Consider the following 20,131-nt stretch of genomic DNA (forward strand, 5'->3'; position numbering starts at 1 on the left):
GGCCACGAGAGAGCAGGTGTTGCGGCACACTCTTCAGCACAGTCTCTTTCTCCACCCTGGAAGCTTCTGGGGGAACTTTTGTTCTAGAGTGCTCATCTATCCATCGCTGGGTAGTAAACCATCCCAGAACTTAATGACAAAAACAACAACTATTTCATAAGCTCTTACAATTCCGTAGATGGATCAGCTGAATCGTTGCCACTGGTCTCATCTGAGGTCTCTCAGTGTGATGGCACTGGAGCATTCAAACTGGGCACTGGAGCATTCAAACTGTCTTCACTCACGTGTCCAGCACCACAGCAGCAGGACTAGAAGGCTCCCTTTCTCCACGTGGCCTCTCCCCCGTGGCCTCCCCAAGTGGCCTGCCCCGTGGCCTCTCCACGTGGCTGCTTGGGCTTCTGGACAAGAATCAGTGTTCCAAGAAAGAAGAAGTCTTTCTTCCTCACCCCAGGTTTTCACACAACTCAGACAATCTGGAATGAACTTCATTTAATAAAGTTAACTATTTTTGTAGCATCAACTAGAATTTCTTCAGTTCATCACCGAGAGTTTTGGACATCATCAGATCACAATGGAAAGAGCAGTATCTTGTGACAACATCCAGATTTTCTGTTTTATGAGAGAGGCTGAACTTTTCCTGGGGTCAACCATGGAAGGGGCACCATCCACACAAATGCCAAATAGGTCCTCTAAGACAGAGGAGATATTTGGCATTTCTATTTTGAAAATAAAACATTAATGATTTTAAATTTCTAGACAAAAATATTAGAAAACACTTCAGTGACCTTGGGTCTCGCAAAGATTTCTCAAGTAGTTCACAAAAAATGTGAACCAGAAAAGAAAATAAATCAACAAGTTCGACTTCATCAAAATTTAAAACTTTTGCTCTTCAAAAGAAAGCGACGAAAATCAAAATGCAAGCCCAGCTGGAGAGAAAATATTTGCAAAACATATAGCTGACAAAGGTCTGGTAGCTACAATATAGAGAGTGCTTACAACTCAATAAGAAGATGACCTAATAAGAAGTGAACAAAATATTTGAACAGATACTTTGCCAAAGAAGTGATACAAATGGCAAATAGGCACATGAAAAGATGCTAGCTAGACCCCAATGGTCATTAAGGAAACACAAATTCAAACCACAATGAAATGCCACTAGGATGGTTAACATTAAAAAAGGCTGATCATCTCAAGTCCTGGCGAAGATACAAAGTAACTGGAACTCTCATAGTCTGTAGGTGGTACATACAATAAAGCGCATGTTGTAAAAGTGGTTTCTTACAAAATTAAACATATATCTACAATATGACCAAGCCATTCCACTTCTAAGCATTTACCCCAAACAAATGAAAGCATATGTCCACACAAATACTTGCACATGAATGTTCATCACAGCTTTGTCAGTCAAGAACTAGAAACAAATTAAATGTCTATCAACGGGTGAATGGATAGACTGTGGTATATCCATATCATGGAATGAGTGCAACCCAGCAGGAAAACAAGAACATATAGGTACACCCAGCAGGTGATTCTGTTGTAGCTCAAAAAATTATGCCAAGTGGAAGAAGCCAGACACAAAAGAATACATACTGTTTAACTGCATTGTATTAAATTCTGGAAAATGCAAACTAATCTATAGTAACAGGAAGATCAATGTTCTCACCTGGGCCTGGGCGTGGGGAGCAGAGAGAAATGGATCACACAGCACATGAGGAAACTTTGGGGGTGATGGGTGTATTCATTATCTTGACGGTAATGATGGTTTCACAGGTATACAAATATATCAAAACTCACCACATTATGCCATTGATTGCATGTCAATTATATCTCAATAAAGCTGTAATGAAAACTAAAGTCAGTAATGAAAAAAATACATATTGGCTTTTACTTGTTTGGGGGCAACTCTTTGCAGCCAGAGAAAGATTCTTGAATTTCACCATTTACAACTCCTACAAATGCTAGATACCATGACGTGTATTGGTAAAATCTGTTAACATCTCAACCTGTGTAGAGAAGCTATTGTTTTTCAATTTACTAGTTAGATCTCTTCAGCATCATGTGACATGTCATCAATATGTTGACTTGTATTGATCCTTTGCGAGTGGAACCTTTCTGATTTCTCACATTGCACCTTGTCCTGCATGTTACTCACTGAACCTTTACTGGTGTGATTAGGTTTTCTCCCACTGTGTGACCCCTCTTTTTCGGGGCAATAAGTTCTCTTGCTGAATAATTTGCTTCCTGCAACTGATCTGACTTTTTCTCCAATGCTTTACACTGTTCAAGACTCCGATACCCATTTCAAAAGACCAGCCCTTTCCTTTCCGAATGGCCATGGCCTGTCGTCAGTGTCCGCTCAGTGGGCTGGGCCATTGCTGTACTTTTGTTCGTCACACAGACACGGGGGCCGGGACCTCGCGGCTCCCCAGCCGGTGAAAGCCCATTGATGAGTGCCTCTCCCGGTAAAGAACAGCATCTCTGTGTCCCTTATCTGACTGGTGCAGGAAGGGTCTCAGAAGACTAGCTCCTCCCCGACTTCCGGTTCCAGGTCTCACCTGTGATCCTCCACCCTCACCGTAGCAAGGCTGCCCATGGCCTGGACCAATCCTCCTCTTTCACGTCATACCTGACCTGTGAAACATGCCACCTGACTCTCAAAAGAATAAGACACGAATGTTAATACAATATAAAGGCCAAGGGCATGACAAATGTACAAAAAGGTTGGACAAATGCAAAAAGTTCACAGTGCAACTCTCTTCTAACCTACACAGTCTGTTTTGCAGTATCTACCACGGCTGAGGCACAGTGGTAAAAATTACTTTTTATTAGTCTTAAATGTTCTCTCTGATATTACACCTGTAGGGAGTGTTTGCCCCCATAAGCCAGTCAGCAGTGAGTAAGGGAGGTTGGGGAAGTCACTGGGAAGGAGAAGCTGATGTCGCCAGCCCGCTGTGCCCCTCCGTGCCATCCAGAGCTCACCAGTGTTCAGCAGCGTCCCTGTCTCGAGACAATGGGCTCAAGTGAGAATGACTCAGTGGATGAAGGCAACTCAACTATACACTGCACAGGGGCTGTGATGGTGAGTTTCGTGTCAACTTGGTTAAGCTGTAGATCCCAGTTACCCAATCAAACACTAATCTAGGTGTTGCTGTGAAGGTATTCTGTAGGTGTGATTACTTACTATAAGTTTACTTTAAGGAGGGAAGATTTTCCTGGAATATCTGGATACCCTGGATGAGCCTACTGAATCGGTGGAAAGGCTTTCAGAGCAGAACTGAGGCTTTACCCAGGAAAAAAGAACTCACAGCCGGCCCCACAGATTTCAGACTTGCCTAGGCAGTCCCACAATTGCGTAAGCGGGTTTCTTGTAATAAATCTCCTGTCTCCACTCATTCTTTTCTCTGGTGGAAACAGGGGGCTGAAGGACCTTTAAAATAACCAAATTGCTCCATCAGTCTTTTATTGCAAATGCTAGCATAGTACAGACATAAAATTCTAAACATAACGTGTGTGTTGGTGGTGGGTGTTTTTTAAAATCAGTTACGAATTCTCACAGAACGGGGCTGCCTAGGACTCTCGTGTAGAAGTTCTGGTTCGGTCTTACATCGGAAGCACTCATCTGGACCTCCTTTCCCACTCAGACCCAAAACTCTTTCTGACATCGCACATCTTCTCGTTTGGGGTTCTTCACCTGAGCCAAGCATTTCTGCCATTGTCTGAGATTCCAAACGCCATCTTAGGTGACCGGCTCTTTCCTTATCAAACGGCCCTGGCCTGTCATCTGGGGTCTTCTTGGTGTGCTGGACCACTGCTGTACTTTCCAGTTGTTGATCAAGATTGTCTTGAATAAGCAACACCCCCTCCCCAACTCTACTTGACTTGATTCAGGGGCCCTCCTACCCCTCTGCCCAGCTGCTCCAACCCTTATAGGAGAATTATCAGAAACTATCCATGGACCCAAGTAGAAAGTAATGATCTCCTTTCCCCATGTAGAAAATGAAGGGAATGATACTTTTCTTTAAAAAAAAATTTTTTTTTTATTGATTTCAGAGAGGAAAGCAGAGGAGAGAGAGAGAGAAACAGCAATGATGAGAGAGAAGCATTGATCGGCTGCCTCCTGAATGCCCCCTACTGGGGATCGAGCCCACAACCTCCGCATGTACCCTGACTGGGAATCAAACTGTGACCTCCTGGTTCATAGGTCAACACTCAACCACTATATTAGTTTCACGAGCAGGCTGGGTGGGAATGATAATTTTCCTACCACCTCACAGGACTGTCACAAGAATCAAATGTGATAAAGGATTACTTTGAAAACTTATAGTCATAAAGATGAAAGGATCATCATCATCTTTGTAATTATCTTAATTATTATTCTCACTCCACTAAACCCACCAATTATTCTCTTCCTGCCACACACCTTTCTAAAAGAATTTGCCTTCATCCACAGACCAAGGTGGTGCTAAGCCACTCCATTTGTACCAGGTGGCGTGAAGATAGATGACTGAAAAATCTGGATTCCTTCAACAATTGGCTAGAGTTCTGCACTCTGTATCCTTGAAGAAACTACTTTATATCAGTCACAGTTCTTAGATTGTAAAACCCAAGCATGCTGACTTAAAAAAAATAACCTATTGCCCCATTAACTGAAAGTCCACAATCGACTCTCAGTACTAATGATTGCATAGTACTACAAGTCACAGCCAGAGCTATAAAGAAAGAAGGGAACAGTGTAAACATTGGAAGGGAAGAGATAAAACGCTCATCATTTACCCAGAAAAACCAACAGGCGCAACAAACAAATTATTAGGACTTATCAGCAATGTTACCAGATACAAGATTAGCCCATAAAAAATCAACAGCATTTCTCTACACCAGCAATAAATCAATAGAAAAATATAACTTTCAAACACATTTTTTTCACATTTTAATGTCTCTGAAATTGGGATGCATCTTACATTGATGGCATCTTGGATTTGAGTAAATACAGCATCAAAAATAAGACACCATTCTCAGCTCCACAGGTATTTTAAAGTATCCTGGCAATAACAAATAATACACAAAGACCTCTATGGAGAAACCCTTAAAAACCTAATAAAAGGTACAGAAGATGAACTGAATAAGTGAAGTGGATTTCTATGCTCTTGATGAGAAGATTTAATATTATAAAGTTGTCAGTTCTCCCTCAAATTAACCTATAAATTCAATGCAATTCCAGTAAAAATTTTATATAGGTATTTTTAGAAGAACTCAGTAAAATTCTACATATGTTGCCCTAGTTGGTTTGGCTCAATGGATAGAGCGTCGGCCTGCGGACTGAGGGGTCCCGGGTTCGATTCCAGTCAAGGGCATGTACCTTGGTTGCGGGCATATCCCCAGTGGGGAGTGTGCAGGAGGCAGCTGATCAATGTTTCTCTCTCATCCAATGTTTCTAACTCTCTATCCCTCTCCCTTCCTCTCTGTAAAAAAATCAATAAAATATTTTTTTTTAAAAATTCTACATATGTTAAAGACCTCAATATTTAAGATAAAACTATGATTTTAAAAAATAAAGAATATCATTATGACATGAGTCAGTGTTTCTCCAACTTTTTCTTCTATTATTGCCTCCTAAGGAGCTTTCTTAGACATTTTTTTTCCTAATTATGACCCCCCCTCCCCCCGCTTGCTCACAACAGGGAAATTTTAATACCACAGTTATACCAATTTTCTGTTTAGATATTGTATGTATATCTGTACTTTAATTACAAAGAGTGTTACTTTTTTCACTCCCTTGAAAAACAATGTTCACTCTTGGGGCAATCACCTTCCACCTCTTGCCCTACCCATAAGAATGTTACACGCATAGAGGTGAGGAGGGACTTAAAAAATAATCCAAAAGCTCAAGCCCTCAGACAGAAGATCGATAGATTTGACTACTACTAGTATATTAGTTTCCTATCATGGCCATAACAAGTTACCACAAATTTATCGACTTCGCCTGCCACCCATTGATTGTTACCTCCCAGCTCTGTGTCCCAAGCCCAGTGAGCTCAGCTGGTACGTGGCCCAGGTTCCCACCAGGCTGGCCTGGACTCTTACCTGGAGGTCCTGGGGGAGAATCCACTTCCAGACTCACTCAGGTTATTGACAAAGTTCAGGTCTAGGCAGTGGTGGGGCTGAGCTCCCATTTTCTTGCTGGCCAGCCGCCCAGGAGTCCTTCTCAACTCCTAGAGGCCACACCCATTCCTTGGATCTGAGACTCCTTCCTCTGCCTTCCAAGCCAGCAACACACAGTCAAGTCCTTCTCAGGATGCAAATCCCTCTGACCTCCCGTCGCCTTCATTTTTCCTCCTGCATCTCTCCGATGTCAGCCAAAGAAATGCCTCTGCCCTTATGGGCTCAAGTGACCAGACTGGGCCCAACCAGATGGTCCAGGACAATCCTGCTACGCTCTTAATGTCTGTGTCCTCCCAAAACTCGTATGTTGAAAATCACAAACCCCCAGCCAAGATGATGGTATTAGGAGGGTGGTCATTTGGGGATGACTAGATGATGAGAACAGATCCCTCATGAATGGGATTAGCTCCCTTACAAAGAGGCCCGCTGGGCTCTGTTGCCCTTCTGTCTTGTGAGGTTACAGCTAGAAGGTGCCCTATACACCAGAAAGTGGGTCTCCCCAGACACCGGCTCTGCCCCCACCTTGATCTTTGACTTCCCGGCCTCCAGCACTGTGAGTAATAAATTTCTGTTTTCTTATAAACAGAAATTTCTGTTTTCTTTTAAACAGAAATTTATAAGCCACCTAGTCTCTGCTATTTTGTTATAGTAGCCAGAATAAACTAATACTGTCCTTAATGTTAATTACATCTGCAGAGTCCCCTCACTACAATACCTCTATTAGTGTTTCATTAGATAATTAGGAGGCAGGAATTCTGGGGAGACACCGTTAGAGTTCTGCCTACCATGATTATATTAAAATTAAGGATTTATTATCCACAAAGGACACTGTGGACAAAGTTAATGAACAGATGAAAGAAAGGGGGAAATAGTTTCAATTTCTGAAACCAACAAGGGGGTGATATTTATAATATATAAGGAACCCTCGCAAATGAACAAATGGAAATGGGCAGTTTATAGAAGTGGTAACCCACATTACTGATAGGTATATAAAGAGATACTCAAAATTATTAGTAATCAGAGAAATGCCAATTCTAAAAGCATGAGATGTTACCTTACTTTTATTTGATTGGCGAAAATTAAAAAACTGGAAAATGCTAAGCGCCTGGGGGTGGGAGGAGAAATAGAGATATGGGAACCCTCAGACACTGCTTCTGGGAGTGTAGACTGAGTCACCCATTACCGAGAGAAATCAGGCATTACATAGTCAAATTAAGTGCTCCCCCTCCCCCGGGACCCAGAAATCCCACTGCTAGTGTTAGGACCCAAGGAAATTCTTACATAGATCCACAGGGCGCACACACAGCATGTTCATCACAGTGTTTTGTGGCAGGGGAACAGATATATACTAGTAAACTGTAATAAATATACACCAGGGAGAAGCACGCAATAATGAGAATCAATTAGCAAAATGGTACCCATAGCATCATGTGTGGACCTTAAAAACATGGCACCCAGTGGAAAAAAAAAGTAAAAGAAAGAATGAGACATAAAAAATATTCTGGGTCAATTAAAACTACAACAAAGGATACCAACACAAAGTTACATGATAAACACACAAGGATGACTGCCAACAGGAAGAGAAGGGAAAAGGCCACCAGTTATTGGAACTAAAGAAACAAGTTGGATATTTTACATAAAGTGCTATGACCTGAGGCTTATGAGGGCCAATATTTTTAGAAGCTGGTCGGCAGGGATGGCTTCAGGCACAGCTTCATCCAGGCGTCAGGCAATGTCACCAGGATCCATTGCTCTGCTCTGCATCACCTTGGGTTGGCTCCACCCTCAGACTGGCTTGGACAGAAGCGAAATTTGATTAAGTACAGTTTTCGAGGCAAATATGTGCTCTGTTTGATGGAATGCTCTTACGGTTGAAGAGATAAATTTCTTAGTGGCCTTTCCTGCCTTAGAAATTCTAGCCCCATGAACCCATCTGAAGGGGGTTCACTAAAGTCTCCGACATGTCATCTTGAGCAGCTGCAGTCACTATTCTCAAGACCCACAGCCTACATGCTAATCAGCAGATAAAAACATCTGTACGTGGTTATGGACACGGCTGTGTTTTGATTAAGTACTTGAGATAAGCATGCTTGTTTTCCTGACAAGTGGAGAGAGAGGAAAGAATAAAAGTTAATTACAGAAGGACTCCAGCTCGGCCAGAATGAAAGCTTTAATTAAGGCTTTGCTCCAATGGTGTGGTTTTTATTAGCGGTGCTGTCAGGGGACGACACTTCGCAGCTCGCTTCAAGTCTCCACATGAATGAGCTGGTTGGGGTCACACTCTGGGCTCCCCGTCGGACCGCCAAAGTGACTCATCATCCTGGTGAGCTGGGGCAGGACCAGGGCCTTCCAGCTCTGCCCCTCCGCTGTCTCTCACTCCGTAGCCTGACATCAGTCCGAGACCTTGTGTTAGTTTCCCGGGGCTGCCGTCCCAGATGACCACCAGTTCGGGGTTTAAAACAACAGAAATTCCTTCTCTCAGAGTTCAGGAGGCCAGAAGTCTGAAATCAGGGTGCTCGCTGGGTTGGCTCCTTCTGGAGATGAGGGAGAATCTGGTGCGTGCCTATTGCTTAGCTACGGGGGCTGCTAGAAACCCTGGCATTCCTTGGCTTGTAGCTGCATCGCTCCATGTCTGCCTCCATCTTCGGAGCCTTCATCTGTGTGTCTGTGTCCTATTCTCTTCTTTATCAGGACACTAGTCGTTGCATTGGGGGCCACCCTAATCCAGTAGGGCCTCATCTTAACCAGTCACCTCTGCAAAAGACCCCACTTCTAAACCAGGTCACACTATTCAGCCCCATATGATGGTCCAGCCTGCATTCACCCTCCCGGCCCCAGGCAGGTGAGTCAGCCTCATGCAGAGTGAGAGAGGGCACGTATGGATTAAGTCGTTTGGTCGGACCTGTGCACGCATCCAGTGTCACCTCCTCAATAATGAAGGTCAGAAGGGAGTTCTGATGAACCCGGCCTTCTGCAGGCAACGAACACCTGGTGCTTCAGTGGGAAGATGTGGCCAAGAGCAGTGGTTTGCTTTGCGACCCCTTTGAGACCCTGAGTCCTCCAGGTTCCTCCCAACCCCTCCTCTCCCCCGACTCTGAGAGCAGTCATCCTTCTCCAGCTTCCTTGGGTGGCTCTTTTCCGTTTAATTATGCAGCTACCAAGCCCGGGCTGTGAGCAGAATGCCTAAGCGAAACCCGCACCCTGCAATTGAGAGGCGTATCCAAGGAGACTGACAGGTAAAAGTGAACGTGATAAATCAAGATCTTGGTGTTGCATTCTTAATGCCTTTCTCCTCTGAAAGGGCCTCTGTGCTCTCCCCTCAGCAGACTTGCTAGGGATGTAATCCAACCTTGGGCTGTCCCTGAATGAGAATGTCACTCTGTGTGATTCCAGAGCTAGGTGGGACGCAATCCTCCAATCCCCGGAAACCCAACTCCAGCTCCCCACCCCGCTCAGGATTTGGCCTGGAAGTGGGGGTGGGGATGGATTAGGTGGCAGAGTGAGCTCCGGAATCTTCCTTTCCAAGTAGCTTCATCTCACAGGGCTGGGTCAAGGCCTCTGGCCAGTTCAGCCAAGTGAAGTGGCCATCCTTGAGTTTTTCACATTTCCATTGGTTGCTACGAGGTGCAGGTACAGTGGGGGCATACTCATCCCTCATGGCTGTGTGAAGAAGCTTCATAAGCATTTGTGGTAGCTTGTTACAGCAGCTGCAGGAAACTAATACACACAGAGCTGTTATCATCCCCATTTTACAGATGAGAAAGCCATGGACTGCAGAGGTTGAACAGCTTGCCCAGAGTGGTCAACCCGGAAACAGCAGAGTCAGGATTCCAGCATCCCTGCTCTTGGCTACTACAGTCCTTGCCACGAGAAGCTTTGCAATCTGTATACATCTATATATATAAAAGCCTAAGCGACCACTGCGACCAAACAACTGAACGACCAGTCGACCAGTCACTATGACATGCACTGATCACCAGGGGGCAGACGCTCAATGCAGGAGCTGCCCCCAGGTGGTCAGTTCACTCCCACAGCCAAACTCCCATGGTCCCCACCCCCCACCCCTAGCCAGCTAACCTCTTGTGGCCCCTCCACCCCCACCCCCAGGCCTTCCTGCCCTGATCGCCCCGATAGGGACTGGATGAGATGGCCCTGATCAGCCCCAATTGCCAGCCAGGCCGAGGAGCCCCACCTATGCACAAATTCGTGCACCAGGCCTCTAGTAAAGAATAAAGCAATGCAAAGCAGTAAGAGCCTGAGGTCTGAGGTCAGTGCAGTCAAAAATAAAAGAGGAGTTGTCAGGAGGTCAGGAAAGTTTCACATAGAAGGTAACTTAGGGCTATTTCTATGACAACAGACAAAAACCCCACAGACTGGTAAAAGCAAAAGAAGAACTATAATGGCTCGTGTGTGTGAATTTGAGAAGACGAGCCGCAGTTGGAATCAGGCACTCAGACAATGTTGGCAGCAACCTGTCTTTCTTCACTTCTTGGCCTGCTTTCCTCTCAGGCAAGCAACTCTCCCCCCCCCCCCGCCCCCCAGAGGGCAACACCCACATCCTCCCAGTAACCCCTGAAGAAATCCAATCTTCACCGACAGTTACCAAAAATCTCCTAGGATTGAGGCTCATAGAACCAGATTGAGTCCTGTGCCCATCCCTGAAATAATCACTTTGGGCAGGAGGCGGAGGGAGCTGATCAATTGATCAGCCAGGGTCACCTGAGCCCTGAGTGTCTCCACCCACTGCATGTGTTCCCGGGGTCAGGCAGAGGCGATTCTCCAAAGGAGAATGAAGGTTAGGCCAACAGAAGAAAGAGGAATGGACATCAGGCAGGCAGGATCAGGTGTCCACTCGTCTACCTGACCCGCCTCATAGAGTCAAATTTAACATGTGCGGGTCATACATGTGACATTTAATCATTACATGTGACAAATATTGCCCCACCCCTCCATACCCCCATTCCTTATTAATAGAACCCTGAACTTGAGTTTTGCTCTGATATGAAGTGCAGAGCCCTTGAGTTCAGGGAGTAAGGACTCCTCCCCAAGCTCCAGGGGATATATCATGAGTGGTTCTAAACCAACATGGTGACCTACTGTGATTTTCCAGATACTGCTGCTGGAGGTGGCCATGAGCCCATGTTCTGGCCCATGAGATACGAAAAGAGGTCTGTTCAGGGGCTTCCAGGAAATGTTTTGCTTCCTGATAAAAGTGGAAAGAGTTTCCTACCACTCTCCCTTCCTCATTTCTTGTCTTGGACATGGTTGTATAAGGAGGAGATGCTTGGAGCTGCAGCAGCCAGGTTGCAACCATGAGGCAACCAGCCGAAGATCAAAGGGAACATGATGAGGATGACAGAGGGGAGGTGGGAAGTCATCAGTGAGCCCCTGCACCAACCTGGAACTGCCTATTGCAGAAATCTTGTTGTGCGAGATGACTAAATGTCTTGATTGCCCCAGCCATTGTTAGGTCTTCTCTACCATGCGGCCAGACACATCTTGACACTTCATTATGAAAATGAAAGATTATAACTCCTCCCCTAGACTTTTTAGAAGCTCTCACCGAAACCATTAACTCAGACGCTGCCTCTGCCAGAATTTCAGGAGCTGGCCATTAATATACCTTCCAAAGGCAGCAGGTAGGGCATTCACAGGTAGTGCTGCCAATCGATAAAGCTGTTTGACAGCAAAGTGTGCTATGTTATTAGCTGCATTAAGCAGGCAAGTCCATTTCTGTTCCCTCTGAAGTACAAAGGAGCCGGGGATAATTTAGTCCCTTCTGGATATGAAAGTGAAAATCAGAAGGGACATTTTTCAAGCCTTCAAGAAGGTGTGCTTTTTTTGAATCATGAAAAGCAAAAGATTTTTTTTTTTTTTTTAGATGACAAAGCCCTGAAACTCCAACAATATACTAGCAGGACACTCTTGATGCAATTATAGAAATATCGTTTGCTAAATGAAAGTGAACCAGATCCTACTCAGAAAAGACTCATATGCAGCAAAATGACTTATACATGACCCACCTATCTGGGAATCTGTGGAAATCCACAAACTTAATAGGAGATGGAGGGCAGTATTTTGTTTGTTTGGGGCTTAATTCATCAGATATAATCAGGTGTTTGTAAACTGTAACAATGATTGCAACCATTACTTATTGAGTGCATACAATCGCACTGGCTAGCACGTTCACCCGTCAGCTTGTTTAATATTCACACCCTCCCCAGGAAGTAGGCACTAATAATATCCACATTTTGCAGACAAGGAAATAAGCCCAAGGATATTAAATAAATTGATAAAGGTCACACAGCTCCAATGGGGTGCTCTTTGGTAAGTCTTTAGGACTTTTGCGAGACAGTTGTTAAACATCGGTAGCTTGACATTATATGGTGGGAATATTAACACCACAGACACTGGCAAATGCTACAAGTCAGGGCTTCCTCCCAATTAGCCAGCACACCACTGAGCAGCTAATAACTGTGTAATACAAATATTCACCTTTGACCCAAACTGGTGCAGGGATCTATTGATGAGAAATGGTAGACCAGGTATGTTGTTGATGGATAGAAAAATGGGTGGAATTAGTGAATATTACAGAAATAATAAGTCCCCAGAGAGATCCAGGCAATGCAGTCTATGTACATAACAAGGATTTTTAAGGATACGGGAATCATTGCTGTAAGTCTCAAAGTCTAAATTCCTCAACGCTTAATCAGTGGCACACCCCCCAGCTCAGACATCTGAGTTATGTAAATATCACAGATTTGAGGGCTGGGTAGTGTAGAATACATTTGCAAGAATATAACTATTTTAAAGACATCTGCAGAAGCCTTCGCATTGGAGTCGTTGAAAAGATTCCACCTGACCCGGAACAAGAATTAAATCCAGAGTCCACTCGCCAGCCCGCTGCCCTCCACTGCTGCACCACGTAAACCCGCCTCTCTCCTGGGCCAGGAACTGACTGGCACCAGGCCCTACCAATACCCAGGGCTGACCCCAGAGCAAAAGGAGGAGGCATCTGACTTTGCTCACCGCATCATGGCTCTGAGCAAGGGCACCTGGCTGCAGATGAGTCCACTGGGAGCATTGCCACATGGCTGCAGTCCATTGGCACTGAGAACCCCAAGGAGACCAACGCTTCTCCTGCCAGCTACTGGTGACGGCCGATGACTGCAAGAGCCCCTGTATTGGGGTGTCACCCTCTTCCATGAGATGCTCTATCAGAAGACAGATGATGGGCATCCCTTCCCCCAAGTTATCAGATCCAAGGGTGGTGCTGTGGGCATCAAGGTGGACAAGGGTATGGTACCCCTGGCAGAGACTACTACCTAAGGGCTGGATGGGCTGTCTGAGCGCTGTGCCCAGTACAAGAAGGATGGAGCTGACTTTGCCGAGTGGTGCTATGTGCTGAAGATTGGTGAACACACCCTGTCAACCCTCGCCGCCATGGAAAACACGGACATTCTGGCCAGTAGCGCCAGAATCTGCCAGCAGAATGGCATTGTGCCCACCATGGAGCCTGCGATCCTCCCCTCAGCCTGCCTTCTGTGAAGTACTGGTGGTGGCTTCAATGATTCTAGGCTGACAGTTTAACTGTCCAGGTTGCAAACTGACCTAGGCCAATACGGTCAGGCACAACCTCTTGGGCTCTTTTTGACAGATGTAAGACTTTTCCAGAATGTTTGAGGTGCGCTACTTCTCTGCTACCTCACCACTGGTTATATGGAAAGTGACCCTCACACCAAACTCACTTCACCTCACCTATTTTTATTGATTAACAAGCATAATTATAAACTTGGTGATGTTCCAGCTTTCTGACTTTTTAGCTGATTTGCTCGCCTGTTGGTTGTTTCTTAAGGACGAGACAACCACATTTCAGAGGCAGGAGTCTGTCATCCCTGTGTTTGCTGTTAGGCATTCAGCTGGCCTCCCACCCCAGGGCTGCACACAGGCCCCTCCCTGAGAATACAGGACAAGCCTCGATGGGTCCTTACACTCCATCCATGCAGCATGAGGCGGGCCTCAGAGCGCTTCAGCCAATCTGCTAATCTTGAACAGCACTAAGGAGAGCCCATTTCTACACACATTTCACCGATGAAAATGCACTTGTGCTATTCTCTGTGCTAATCAGTAAGACGCCTGGTGAGCAGCGACGAACGCTTCTGATCTACTGTTATCTTATTGCCCTGGAGTGTGGCATCCAACTGGCTAAGAGGGTCACTAACACACATTTATATCAAACTATCTAGAACTATCTTAAAGTATCAACAGACATTGTAACACTAATGCGTGTGTGTTTTACGGACACACCCCCCCCCCCAGGGAATCCATGCATAGAATTCAGGGGTGCCATGATTTTCGTGGGGCGGGGGGGATTACATCTTTTATTTTCATTGACCTCAGTATTTGCAAACCCTGCAACTTTGCCATCAACAAAATCAGATAGTCTCCTTATCACGTTACATCTGCCGTATACTTCTGGAAACGTCATTAATGCTCGTTGCTTCTTCTGAATTATTAGCCCCTCTGGTCTTTCATTAACTGTAGCACTGCATCCCAATCATTTCTATATCGCTGACGTGTGGGAGGAGCCTTTTGACCAAGAGCCTGGGGCCTTCAGAATATTATTTTCCTTCTCAGCTCTGTACTCAAGATTTGCAGTATCGTGTCTAAGATCCTGGCCAAAAAGCAACACCTGATATTCTAGTCCTTAAAAGCCTTCTGCCAAGATCTTACCATCTGTTGCAAGTTGGGTTCCCTGGGAAGCAGACTCGGAGATGGAGGCTGGCGTGCAGGGAGTTTATCAGGGAGCGCACCAAAACCTGCCTTGGAGGGCCAGTGAAGGAAGCAGGTCTGGCTGGGGGGAGGGTGCAGGGGCAGGGGACAGTCACAAGCAAGTCTCCGCCCATCCCATGGGCTCTGCAGCTAGGCTGGGGCTGCAGACTTGTCCCAACGTGGCGGGGAAGCTGAGCCTTAGCGCCCACACACCTATCCAGTCACTGGATGTAGCTGATCCCAGGGAAGGAGGCACATCCTTGGGCGAGGCAGGGCTCTGCAGGGACTCAGTGGTCAGCCATCAGCTACCAACACACCCCTCAACTGGGGGAATAAACACATCCATCCTGGAGCGTTTCCAGCGACACCCACACTACACTGCATCCTGTGAGTCACTCACCTACCTGTGCTACCTCACCACCTCACGGCACTTCCAGGTATGCCTGCACCCCAGTTGCAGGCCTGAGAAAGGAGGTGATGCATACCCTGCCACTGTCCTCAGTATCACAGGCTGAGCCCTTCCTTAAGCTCTAGACTTCGGGTTATGTAACCCTATCAGTTTCCCAAACTAGAATCAGGAACCAATTCCTCTATTTTCACTCACCTTTCCCCAGAGAACCTGGCCCTCCCTTTAACCCGTTCTTATCAGAGCACCGCCCTCAAGGGTCTAGGCCCCTGGTCCCTCACCCTCACTCCATCACCAGTCTCTCTTTTTTAAAATACATTTTTATTGATTTCAGAGAGGAAGGGAGAGGGAGAGGGAGAGGGAGAGGGAGAGGGAGAGGGAGAGGGAGAGGGAGAGGGAGAGAGAACATCAATGATAAGAGAAAATCATTGATCAGCTGCTTCCTGTACACCCCATACTGGGGATTGAGCCCACAACAGGGTCATGAGCCATGACAGGGAATCAAACCATGACCTCTTGACCTCTTGGTTCAGAGGCTGATGCTCAATCACTGGGTCATGCTGGCTGGGCTCAATCACCAGTCTTGTTTCTCACCAGCCTTCCACACCTAGCCCTCCCCAGCTTCCCGCCGGTCCCCTTGCTCCCCTGCTACCACCACACTCCTTTTCACACAAACTGCCTCAAGAGCCTCTGGCAGCTCCTGGTCCCCATTCTCAACCCACCTTCTCCCTCTCCCTCTCCCCATCAGCCAGATGGCTACTCCTCAAGCTGACCTGTGATCATATGTGACCAATGCACCCATCACCAGGAGGCCTACACAGAATGCTCCCAACCTTCTTCACCAACCACCTCCTCTACACACTCTACTCGGGCTCCAGCTAAAGTGGGTGACTCATTTTATCCCCCACTTTTGCTCACCATCTCCCCTTTGCCAGCACTGTTTGTCCTGCTTCCTGTCTCACTCTATCTCCCACCCACTCATTCATTCAATCCACGGGGGGAACATTTGCTAAGCACATGCTTGACACCATTGAGGAGAGTGACGAGCGAGATGAACGGGTCTGCCTTCCAGGGCTTTCCCTTCTCCTGGGAAAGGCAGACAGTAAGCCAATCAATCAACGTGATAATTGCAGATTCTGGTCTAACAGGTTGATGCAACGCGGCTGAGCTTCCTGGCCACGTGCCCAGAACAGATTACAAATGTGCAAGAAACGGAACCCCTCGAGGTTTTGCTCATCCATTTAGTCCAGTATTGTCTTCTGCCTCCGCTACGATGTGAAGAAAGCTTGGAAGTACTGTGTGAAATAGGCGGGGGTGCCGGTGGCCTGTCTGGCATGTGGTATCTGAGCAGAGACTGGAGAGAAGCCCTCCGCGTGGGAAGGAGCAATCCCAGCGGAGGGCCAGTGGGTTGCAGGCCTTGAGGCAGCCAGAGGGTGGGTCCAGGACGCAAAGGGCAGAGGGTCAGGTGGAGGCCTGGTGTGAGGCGAGGCTGGAGGGAGTGGTCAAGGTCCAGGCCCTCCCTACTCAAAGTTCCTGAAAGTTTGGCCAGCGCCCAGCTCACCTGGGAACACATTAGAAATGCAGTATCTTGTCCCCACCCCAGACCTACTGAATCATAAGTTGCATTTTAATAAGATCCCTAGGCAATTCATATGTACATTCTTTAACGCTGTGGTTCTGGACCAGATCACACAGGTCCTCTTAGACCCTGGAAAGGGATTTGCAATCCCTTCCCCCCTCCTTCCAGGTCAAGGGTACATGCTTCTTCTGGGAAGCTTGTCCGGATCGCCATAAGCTGACAGGAATCCCCACAGGGAGTTAGAATTCACATCCTTATGGATGACTAAAGTGTGCGCGGTCCCAGTCACTGAGTCACAGGCTCCTTGAGGTCAGAGAACATGTCTTAGTTATCTTTGTCTTCTCCAAATCCTCTTGCAACATCTCGCCTATGGTGGGTAAATGAGCAAAAAAAACTCAAACAAAGCACCCAAACAGTACAGTCATGTCAGGTGGAATGGCGTATCAGAAAGGACTCTGAACTCCTTTAGGGGAAAGTGACAACATCTAACTCTACTGGCTGAGGCAACAAATGATGCATTTATTATCTTCCACAGCTGGAAAGTATAGCAGAGTAGCTTCAGGCATGGCTGCATTCGGGTGTGCAAACAATGTAATCAGGAGTCTGTTTCTGTCCACTTCTCTACTTTGCTTTCCTTTATACTGGCTTCATTTTTTGGATCAAGTCCAAATATTGACAAAAACGACCTTCAGCTGTCCTAGACCGAGAGTCTACCAGCCTAGCAACCTAGAGAAAAGAAACCCCTCTTTCTTGATATTTATAGCTTTGGCCCCAGGCCCATCCTGAGCCAAACAGACTGGGAGGGGGAGCGGGGAAGGTCCCTAAAAGAAAGTCAAGGTGCTATTATGACAGGGGGGGGAAAAGGTGGGGGGGAGAAGGATGTTGAGCAGAAGGGGAAGCCATTCACTATAACCATCATGAGACAGGCCTGCTGTGCTATCATTACAAATCAGGATGTTCAAGAATATTTATTAACCTAGGGAAAAATTCATGGAGTCTTGCAAAATGAAAAAAAAAAAAATGTAGGCTGAAAACATTAATGTGAAGTTATACCTTTCAGGGGTATGAATATATTCTTTATAGAAAGATTCCACATGCTTAGAATTAAAGTAGTAAGAAATATCCATCCCAGTGGAACCTGGTAGAACTGAACGTTGTTTTTTTAATATTTTTGCAGTTTTCACATTTCTATACTGAATATGTACTACATTTGCCATCATTAAGAAACGTATTTTTAAGTAAATATATCTGTGATGGTTAATTTAATGTCTCAGTTTGGCTGGGCCACAGTGCCCCGATATGTGGTCAAACAGTATTCTGGATCTTCCTGTGAAGGTGTTTGTTGGATGCAGTTAACATTTAAATCAGTGGACTCTGAGTAAAGCGGATTCCCTTCATGCAAGGGTGGGCCTCATCCAATCAGTTAAAGGTCTTACTAGAACAAAGACTGATCTGCCCAAAGCAAAAGGGGCTTCTGCCAGCAGGTAGCCTTTGCACTCAAACTGCAACTCTTCCCTGCGTTTCCAGCCTGCTGGTCTACCCTGTAGACAAGAGCCAATTCCTTTGAATAAAATCTCTCTAGATATATATGTGTACACATCCTCTTGGTTCTGTTTCTGTGGAGAAACCTGACTTTCGCAGTATGGTTCCTGCCTTCTATTATTAACTCCCCATCAAAGACACCAGCAGTCCTGGGTCAGGAAGCCTGGATTTGAATCCCAGGCTGCCTCTGACCAGCAGGCTGATCTCAGGTGAATCCATGCAGCTCTCTGATCCTGCTGTCCTCGTCTCTAACACAGAGGTGACCATTCCAGCCTCAATCTCAGACCAATGGTACGACTGCCATGACTGTCCTTTACATTGTTTTCTCAACGCTGAGCCGCCAGGTCCCTATTTCTGAAGATTGAGTCCTGCCATAAACGTCTTCACCTTAGAAGTCGGTGTGAAAATAAAATACAACAACAAAGTCTCTCGAGTGGGGAGACTTGTCCAGTCGCTAAGGAACAATAGAAAGAAGCATCTATGTTCACACTTAAACACCTGCAATGTCAATATGTCTTCCATTCTCATCACTAGCTCAGAGCAGACTGATCTGTGTTTAAACCCAACAAGACTTTGCTCCCACAAGAAAGGAACCCTCACTCCTTGGCTGGACTTGGTACCTCTCTGTGCACTGAACATCAAGTATGGCATGAACAGGGACACTCCCCTCAAACCCCCGCTCTCTGATCGCTGACCGGGTTCTCAGAGCACTGGAGACCAATGGCCCTCTCTCTGATTCCTGGTGCTCACTGGAGATGCCCAGAAAGGAAGGCCCGCCTTTGTCCCAGACGCGTATCTCGTTGAAGACACCAGCGGAGTTTCCCAAGGTCCCCAGAGCTGCCCTCGGCCTGCCCAAGTTCTTATAGCTTCGGACACGATCAAGGTGACCCCCAGGGCCTGTTAGAACGGGAAAGTAACTGAGAATCATTCTGCCTAACCCAGAAGTTCTCACACCTGTCAGACCCAGCGGCCCCTTCATAAAGATTTGAATGTTTCCTTCACTGTACTCCAATGAAATTCACAGATCATTTTATTTCCCTGCACACACAATTTTGAAAATATCAATAGAACATCCTATCCATAATACAAAGGAGGAATAAAAGAAAAGCAATCTAGAATAAAAATTAAAGTCACTTAGGATAAAATAATAGCCATGCATTCAATCATTCAATAAGTGTTTGTGAGCACCTCTTCCCAGGCAACTCTGTAGGTGCCAAGCAGTGGACAAAAGTGGCAGGAAGAGGGATAGGAAATGTTGAGGGTGTGGGGTAGGAGCTCAGGCAGCACCTCAATGGAAGTCCTAATGACCTAATTAGATGCTGGCATCTTCCTGTATTCATTCAATACTTACTGAATGTTGACGATGGGGCAGGCACTGTTCCGGGAGACAGAGAATGAGCTGTGCACTAGCCTGCCCCCGTGGAGTGCCATTCTAGGTACAGGCGTACATTTGAATGTAAGAGGAATAAGAATGTCAGGAGCCAATCCGTATGAGGAACATGAAGGAACTGGAGGTATAGAAGTCATGAGAGTAAAAGCGAGGCTCACACTTCCCACAGAAAGCCATGGCGCTTGGACAGGAGGCAGAGCCATGGGTCTCCCCAGTCTCAGCCCTTGCCTAAAGTTAGGGTGCAAATGCTTTCCTGGAGACAGCCAGACATTCATCCATGTCC

At 46.3% G+C, this 20,131-nt stretch overlaps 1 pseudogene; it reads left to right on the forward strand.

The window, feature by feature from the left end:
* Positions 1-3,010: 3,010 nt before the first annotated feature.
* Positions 3,011-13,707, forward strand: LOC132225951 (fructose-bisphosphate aldolase A-like; annotated as a pseudogene).
* Positions 13,708-20,131: the final 6,424 nt, after the last annotated feature.

The sequence above is a fragment of the Myotis daubentonii genome, chromosome 2 (assembly GCF_963259705.1).
Source record: "Myotis daubentonii chromosome 2, mMyoDau2.1, whole genome shotgun sequence".
Classification (NCBI taxonomy): Eukaryota; Metazoa; Chordata; class Mammalia; order Chiroptera; family Vespertilionidae; genus Myotis; species Myotis daubentonii.